This window comes from Triticum dicoccoides, chromosome 2A, assembly GCF_002162155.2.
Source record: "Triticum dicoccoides isolate Atlit2015 ecotype Zavitan chromosome 2A, WEW_v2.0, whole genome shotgun sequence".
NCBI classification, from domain to species: Eukaryota; Viridiplantae; Streptophyta; class Magnoliopsida; order Poales; family Poaceae; genus Triticum; species Triticum dicoccoides.
This window is the reverse complement of record NC_041382.1, coordinates 557,813,651-557,822,991: the sequence shown is the minus strand read 5'-3', so window position 1 is coordinate 557,822,991 and position 9,341 is coordinate 557,813,651.

Genomic DNA, 9,341 nt, shown 5'->3' with positions numbered 1-9,341 from the left:
GCACTCTCCCGGCCACTCCGACCCAAATCCACAACGGGCTGGTCCTGGGTGGCCCCGTGTCTACCAAAGACACCCTGACCACCGTCGTGGTCAAACTCCCACTCGGAGAAATCGGTACCATAATCTTATCAACGAGCACACAAGGTTAAGTCTGCTTGCCGGGCCAGGGCAAACACGACATAACCTTCCCTAGATGGAGGTACCGACCAGAGGCCGTGTCAATGGACCGAATCAAGGCCCCCCCCATAAAGGAAAATGTGGTTGCACTAGAAAGACTCGATTCAACGGCACCATGACCAAGTCAACAATGTATTCAAGTTGTGTTATTTTCAGTTTCAATTTTAAACGAACAATGACCGGTGTCATAGCATGCCATGAAATGCAAAATAACACATGTATCATAAAAATAACCGATGTCATATATGCACCAAGCATAACCGTCAACAACTCACGTTACTCTACAGATGACTAACAACTTAATCAAAATATTTTGCAACAAGTTTCATTGATTTCTTACGCAAGAAAGCAATTCTGATAACTTTTTCATATGCATAACAAAAGATTTCACTATCAACAATTCTTACTTTCTTTATCACTAAATTAAGTTCAAACTTTCTGTAAAACAAGTAATATGATTTAACAGAATATTTATCAAAATATTTTCTAACAAATTCTTATCAATTTTAGGAAGGCAAAAGTATAGTTAAGATAACTATCATGCATAACAAAATTATTTCTAATATCACCTCAAATAAATCTTAACTTGCTCTATCCACTAAACTAGTTTCAACTATTCTGTAAATCAAGCATAACAACTATTCAACATTAAAAGAGTACAAATAACTCAATAATTATTTAAATGCATGGATTAATTATTTCATCCAAGTAAGAAAATCACAAATATTGAAATGGCATCATAAAAATGTTGCTGTGGCTTGCCTTAGTGCAGGTGAGGTTCACAAGCCTCCTGGTGATCCTCAAGACAAGCCTCACCTTCTGAAAATAATTTTAAACACACAAGGAAAATATCAAGAACACTTCTGAAATTCACCAGAAATTCTAAACAGCTCAGAAAAACCTCATCTTCGGTGAGCTATTAGATTTTCTTTCAAAGAACACAATGCAAAAAGAATCAATTCCTTTGGATTTATGGTTAAAAAATTATAACTGTTTCAAGTGTTCTGTAAATTCAAATGAATTTGAATAAAAAGAAAAAGACTGGGGGGGGTGACGTCGAAGGCGTAAAAGCCCAGGGGCGCCACCACTCGTACTGCTTCGCGCATGTACAGAGAGACTGACTAGCGGGCCACGCCAGTCAGGTGGGGGAAGAGGGAGAGAGAAACAGAGACGGTTGCGGCTTCGCTGGAGCTCTTGCCGGCGACGAGGGCTCTTTGGCCAAAACGAGAGGGAGGGATGGCAAGAGAAGGTCAAGGCACACCTGCCCGAACCCGTAGCGTAGCTAGGGGTGGTCGGACTGCGTCGGAATCTTGCTCGCGGGCAGAGGCAGAACGGGGAGGTCGTCGGAGTAGGGGAAGATGACGAGCAGAGGCCGTTCCAGGGGCTCCAAGCGGGCGAGACAGCCTCACCACAGAGAGGTGGAGGCCCTGGAGAGGTCGCCCAGGCCTGGGAGGGGCTGGAGCTGCCGCGGCGACCAAAGGGGATCGCCGGCAAGCTCGAGCTCGGGGACGTCAGCCCGAGGTCTGCCCGGCCAGGCTACGGCTTCCTACTCTACCATGGAGTGTGCGTGAGTGTTGGAGGATGCTCGGAGAGGGTGGGGAGGGGCTCTATATATAGGTGAGCGGCGAGGGTGCTTCGGGCTCCGCCGATGGACACCTGTCCACAGAGCCCGATGACGAGCGGCGTCAGTGAGAGGGGGAGAAGGCGACGGAGGTCACGCGGCCACTATGGGCAAGCGGAGACGAGCACAGGGTCGAGGGGGTGACAACGAACACAGTGCGCACGCACTGTTGGGCTGGCCGGACCTTGCCCGTGCTCGCTGCGGCGAGCTCCGGCATCGGCGAGTGCCAGGGTGGAGTTAATGGTGTCGAGACGATGATGGTGGTGAGCTTTGGCTAGGTTTGGTAGGCGGGGGAAGCGAGCACACGTGAACAGAGCGCTCGGCGGCTCCCAGAGCGCGTCGACACGCATGCCTGGCATCGTGAACACGCGTGGTCACCGCGTGAACTCCCTCCACAGGCCGGCCTTCATCCAAAAACCATGTCTGCATGTTTTTCGTGGTGGTTTTGAAGTTTACCACGGTTGGGTTTGGATCCAGGTTCAGTAGAGAAAGTTTTACAAGTCTGGTAAGTTTCTGGATAGTAACTTTGAGGTGTTACTGTGGTCAAATGGCTGGGAGTTTGAAGCTGTGCTTTGGAGGCTAGCTTAGAGTTACTAAGGTAAACAAGCACAAGAAAGATCAGGTCAAATGGAGCAAGTAAAATGGTAGTTGCTGTAGAAACCACCATTTTTGTCCAGAACAGAAAAGATTTCCTATAGCAAAAATATCCCAAAAAGTGATGAAATATTTTTGCTCAGGGAGGTGCCCTAGGGTCTCTAGAATATTTGTGAATTATCTCAGAATTTTCTGAGCCATAAAAATTAGGGTTCCTTTGGAGCAAACAGGTTTGGCTTAGGGTTTTAGAGAGAAATTGAATATTTTTCATTTAAGAAAAGTATTCCAAAGGTTATTTTGAGGTGGATCAGAAGTGAAATGATGGTTTGGGAGAGAAAAGAACACTTGGGTGAAAGCCAAGGATGCCCAAGTGTTTAAGTCCAAATGAAAAGATTCAAAAACTCCAAGTTTCAAAAAAATTCAAATGAAAACTCAAACAAATGAAAGAGGGCAAAAACCAGGTTGTCACAAACCTCCCCCACTTAGAATGAATCTCGTCCTTGAGATTCGGTTGCTTGGGAAAACCACTCTGGATACTAACCCTTAAGGAATTCTTCCTGCTCCCAAGTTGCTTCTGACTCTGTGTGATGCTCCCACTGAACCTTGTAAAATTTTCTGGCTTTGCTGCAAGTGACCCTTTCCATTTGATCCAAAATTTTGAACGGTCTTTCTTCATAAGTTAAATCCTCTGCCAATTCTATCTCAGTCATTGCAGTCCTTTTCTCAGGCGGGGATATGCATCGTCTCAATTGCGAAACATGGAACACATTGTGTATATCTAACAACTCCGGGGGTAGTTCTAGTTGGTATGCAACCGTACCCACTCAAGACATAATTGGGAATGGACCAATGAATCTGGGTGCCAGCTTTCCACGAGTCTGAAATCGCTTAACTCCTTCCATAGGAGTGACTCGGAGGTACACGTGTTCTCCAGGCTCAAAACCGACCTGCCGATGCTTTGCGTCATAATAACTCTTCTGACGGAATTTGGCCAATTGCAGTCGGTCTCTGATTTCCCGGACTTGTCTCTCAGCTTCCATCATGAGATCGGTCCGAAGATATGGCTATCTCCAGCTTGAGACCAATTTAGAGGAGTGTGGCACTTACGACCATATAGAGCTTCATATGGCGACATCTTTAGACTGGTCTGGAAGCTGTTGTTATATGAGAACTCGGTGTATGGCAAAAAATCTTCCCATTTTTCCCCGTTGGCTAGTACACAGGCTCGCAACTTATCTTTGAGTATTTTATTTACTTGCTCTGTCTGACCATCCGTCTGAGGGTGATAAGCAGTACTATATTTCAGTGTTGTCCCCAAGGCTTGATGAAGACGGGACCAGAAAGCGGAGGTAAACAAAGATCCTCGGTCGGAAGTGATGGTTCGTGGTACTCCATGCAGACTGACGATTCGGGACACATACAGTTGTGCAAGTTCGTCTGCTTTGTATCTAGTGCTGATCGGGATGAAGTGAGCAACCTTGGTGAGGATATCCACTATAACCCAGATGTCGTCTTTGCTTTGCTGAGTCCTAGGCAATCCGGTGATGAAATCCATGCAAACTTCATCCCATTTCCATTGTGAAACTGGCAGTTGTTGGAGAAGTCCAGCTGGCTTCTGATGATCTGCTTTCACCTTGTTGCATATGTCGCAACATGCTACAAAATATGCAATGTCTTTCTTCATCCCATCCCACCAGAATATCTGTTTAAGGTCTTCATACATTTTCGTACCTCCCGGATGAATGGAATATGAGGATTCGTGTGCTTCTGACAAGATTTTCTTCTTCAAGTCCGGTTGATCTGGTACACAAATTCGTCCACAGAATTGGGGGGTACCGAAGTTGTCCTTGAAGAAATCTGGGGATTGCTTTGCTTGTTTTTGTAGCTCGGCGTCTTTTGGCTGGGCCTTGCAGATATCCATCTCGAGTGTGGGGGTAATTTCCAAAATATTAGTGAGGCCAGCATCCATGATGACCAAGTTGAGCCAAGAGATCTCCTCCTGAAGTTTGGTAGGCAATGATTTTAACATGACATTTAAGCTAATGGGCTTTCGACTGAACGCATCGGCAACGACGTTGGCCTTGCCTGGATGGTAATTTATTCCAAGGTCATAATCCTTGACCAATTCTAACCACCTTCACTGACGGAGAATTAAATCTGGCTGAGTGAAGATGTATTTGAGGCTTTTGTGGTCAGTAAAAATTTGGCACCTTTTTCCAATGAGATAGTGTCTCCAAATTTTTAATGCATGAACCACTGCAACCAAGTCCAAATCATGAGTAGGATAATTTCCCTCGTGTGGTCGTAGTTGTCGTGAGGCATACGCTACTACCTTGCTGTCTTGCATCAATATGCAACCAATACCTTGTGTGGAGGCATCGCAGTACACATCAAAGCTGCGAATAATGTCTGGAAGAGTCAATATTGGTGCGGTCGTCAGACGCGTCTTTAGCTCATTAAAACTCTTCTCACAGTCCTCTGTCCACTCAAACTTTGTATCCTTTTTGAGCAGTTCCGTCATCGGTTTAGCAATTTTGGAAAACCCTTCAATGAAACGACGATAGTATCCAGCTAATCCGAGAAAACTCCGGATCTGTGTTACAGTCGTGGGTGGTACCCAATCGAGCACATCCTTTACTTTGCTCGGGTCCACGGCTATACCTTCGGTGGATAGTACATGTCTGAGAAACCCGACTTGCTTGAGCCAAAATTCGCACTTACTGAATTGGCGTATAACTGATGGTTGCGGAGCCGTTGTAGCACTGCTTGGAGGTGATCCTTATGCTCTTGTTCACTCTTGGAGTAAATGAGGATATCGTTGATAAAGACTACCACGAATTTGTCGAGGAAGTCCATGAACACTTTGTTCATCATATGCATGAAGAAGGAAGGGGCATTGGTGAGACCAAAGGACATCACAGTATATTCGTAAAGACCGTATCGTGTAGTGAATGCGGTCTTAGGAATATCTTCCTTTTTAATCTTGAGCTGATGATATCCGGTCCGTAAATCGATTTTTGAGAATACTTCAGCCCATTGAGCTGATCAAACAGATCATCAATCCTTGGTAGTGGGTATTTATTTTTGATAGTGACCTCATTCAGCTGACGGTAATCTATGCACATACGGAGACTGCCATCCTTTTTGCCCATGAAAATTGTAGGTGACCCCCACGGTGAAGAGCTGGGACGAATATAACCCTTCTGGAGTAATTCGTCAAGCTGTTTGTTTAGTTCCACTAATTCTGATGAGGGCATCCAGTAATACTTGTATATTGGTGCGGTTCCGGGCACAAGATCTATGGAAAACTCCAGTTCCTGATCTGGTGGCATGCCAGGAAGTTCTTCTGGAAACACATCAAGGTACTCACTGACCACAGGAATAAAATTCAACTCAACCACAACGGTGCAAACTAGTTCTGGCTTGGGCATATGCTTGCGGGCATAGAATTTGACGAGCTGCCCATTCAGACTGGTCAAACTGACTTCTTGGGTTGCGCAGTTTATACAAACTTGGTACTTGATCAGATAATTCATCCCCAATATAACATCTAACTGTTCAGACTCAATGATTATCAGAGATGTTGGAAAGTGGACCCCGTTGATATTGATCTCCATATCATGACAGACTAGATTGCTCTTGATTATAGATCCCGGGGTTTGTACCAGCATATTTTTGCCCAAAATGGAGCAAGGAAAATTGTTTTGGGCGGCAAAACTCCGAGAAATAAAAGAATGGGAAGCCCCAGAGTCAAATAAAATTACTGCAGGTATGTCATTAACAGAAAATATACCAATGGCGACTTCTGGCTTCTCTTGGGCTTCCTCGACGGAGATATGATTCACGTGCCCAGTTGGCCCTGACTCCATAAAGTTGACTTGTGGCCTGCTCAAGGCATTCACCTTGTTGTTCTTGGGGCACTGTTTGGCATAATGTCCGGCCTGCCCGCAAATGAAACAAGTATTATTGCACTGGCGCTCCTCATGTATTGGACTGGTTACAATATTCTTGACTTGAGTGGTGGTCCTATTAACATTCTGCTACCCATTTGGCCTGTATTCCACCTGAGTCGGCTGCCAGGTACGAGCTTTTTGCACAGGTTGTCCATCCTTCTTTGGCTCAAACTTGCGCTTGTTGTCGTTGTTAGCAGACCTATTATCCGATATAAGCTTGTGGTCCTGTTCAGCAATGAACGCTTTGTCCACCAGAGTTTGGAAATCGGTGAAATCAAACATACTGAGAGCACACCGAAGTTGTGGATTTAAACCTCCAAGGAATCTGTCAATCTTCCTTTCTTCAGTGGCCACGTCATACAGAGAGTAACGGGACAAATGATTGAATTTATGCAGATACTCAGCCACAGACTGATTTCCTTGGACGAGCGCGAGAAATTCACGTTGTTTGTCCTTCATAACTCCAGTAGGGATGTGATACTTGTGGAACTTATCCTTGAATTTTTCCCAGGTGACTTCCTCATCAATCGGCCACATGGCTTTTGTATTTTCTCACCATATTGCAGTTGTGCCCTCAAGGTAATGGGTTGCAAATGGGACTTTATCATTTCCTTCAGTACGGGCGATCTCAAGCTTTTTCCCCATGGTCCGCAACCAATCGGCTGCATCCAATGGGTCAACAACCTGACTGAAACTGGGTGGATTGGTCCTCTGAAAATCTGACAGCTTTGAGTGGTGACCATTCTGATTTCCATTCTATCTAACCATAGCTTGCACACTTCTAAATATTTCAATCAGATCATTGTTCCTTTTCTCTTCAAACATACGCATAACTTGCTCAGTGGATGGAGGATCAGGCGGTGGAGGTGGTGGCTGAACATTCGGCTCGGGAGAATATCATGCCTGTCGTGCGGAATGACGAACAGGAGTTCTTGAGCGAACGTTGCTACTGCTGCCTCCCCGCGTCATCCTATTGAGTATTTTTCCCAAGGCAACGCAATCGAGATGAGAGACATCCAAGAATAAAATTGGGGGAAAAGCCAGCAACAACTCTCGAAAAAGACCAAAAAGAGCAAAGAAAATACGGCGATTAAAGTCCCAACATAATTATACATAGACTCATACATGACAATTAAACTACAAGGCTGGTTCCACTACTCTCATACATGAAGCATCATAACTCATACAACTACATCCGTGCACCATCTAGATGACTGCGAATACCCAAAGATACTACTGCTCTGCTGGTGATGTGGTGTCCTCCCCTGAAGAGGTCTCAGATCCCGAACTGACATGGTTAACGGAAACCTCCGGGTTAAAGGTAACGTGACGACACTGCCTCGAGGGCTCTCCCTCAGGGGCAGGGGTAGGATGAAGAATCGGGGCTGCATGGGTAGCAAGAAGTGAGACCCACTCGGCAGGAGCACTGAGAGGGTTCACAGCGGAGACGCCTGTGCTACTCGGGGGAGTAACCGGCGAAAGAGGAGAGCTAGAACTAACTGGGACATATGGGGTAAATCCCAGTGAGGACGGAGTAGTGGTGGATCTAGTAGTGACCAAGGTAGCGGCTAAAGCAGTACGGGCACGAGTCAGCTCTCGAGCCAGCTCGTGGATCATCAAATAGCTAGCAGTGATATAACGAGCAAGATGGCTAGCAACACTATCAGACTCCGGGTCAACGAGGGGAAAACAGACACGACTGTTGTCGTGCAGAGATGGGTAGTAATAGAAACCTGGGTGGTGCTGCATTTGAACCTCGGTATAACAAAGCTCGACAAGGATCTCAAATGCGGCAAACTGGACGGCCTGAGAAGCGGTGGAGGGGTAACCGCTCCGAGAAGTGCGAGTGTAAGAGCCGGAATTGGAACTGGTGCGCAGAGTAACCACTGTGTGATACTCATACACTGAGTCTGCTAGACGCTCCCGGTACACACGGTAGACTGGTTCATCTCCGTGAGGGTACAGCCGACGCCACACATTGCGGAGAAGGTGCGGTGACGTGTACGGCATCAGCTGCAACTGGCACGGATATGGCACCGGAGCCATCTACACTCACAACCATTAGCAGGTTAGCATAACAATAATAATCAAATGACTAGAATGCAACAACCAACTATAACTGCTACCGGCACTCAATTTTTCTCGCACCTAGCGTCCAGTTAACACGTTGTAGTCTAGCGTGGCCTACAGTCAGCGCGGCTCTGATACCAATCGTTGTGGCACCTCGGCTCAGAGCGACCGGTTTACCCTGCATTGCCAGCCTAGAGACCATGTCTTCTGGCAACACACAACAAATTGGTACAGAAAACAACCGCTTTATTGATACTAGCGGAACAGAGTTCAAATTACAACAGCGGTCGAGGCTAAGTGGCACACTCGGTGCGGCTGAACAGTATGTACATTATTTAGTGAACATAAAGGGGCCTCGATCCGAACAACTACGTGGCAGCGGAATAACGTCGTAGCGGAAGCTCCATATCACAGGGACACCGATGTGGACATTATCTAGACTCGAACATTGCTCCTTTCCAACGAGACTTTCCTGAAATCTGGCATGACACGCCAGGTCAGTACATTGAATGTACTTGCAAGCTCACAAGAAGCATAATCATAATGACAAACAATATCATGATATTTAGCCAATTATTAATGATGCAACACTACATGTCAACATGTTGTGATCATGCTCGAACGTCCCTCAGGACAACTTACCAACCGTGATCATCCTCTGGTCACAAACACCACCAATGTGGTAAAACACACCACCAACGTGGTAAGATACACCACCAACATGGTAAAACACACCACCAATGTGGTCTTTAACAAAATGACTCGTGATCCTTACGGCGATCACAACCACGACCAATATCTGGTCCCAAATTCCATGATGGCCTTTCTGCCATCCTTGACAATGCAAAGTTTACAGCTTAGTGTGCAATTCTTATCATTCGTTGACTCATGGTGGGACCTACTACGAGGTGTCCTTAACCGTGGAC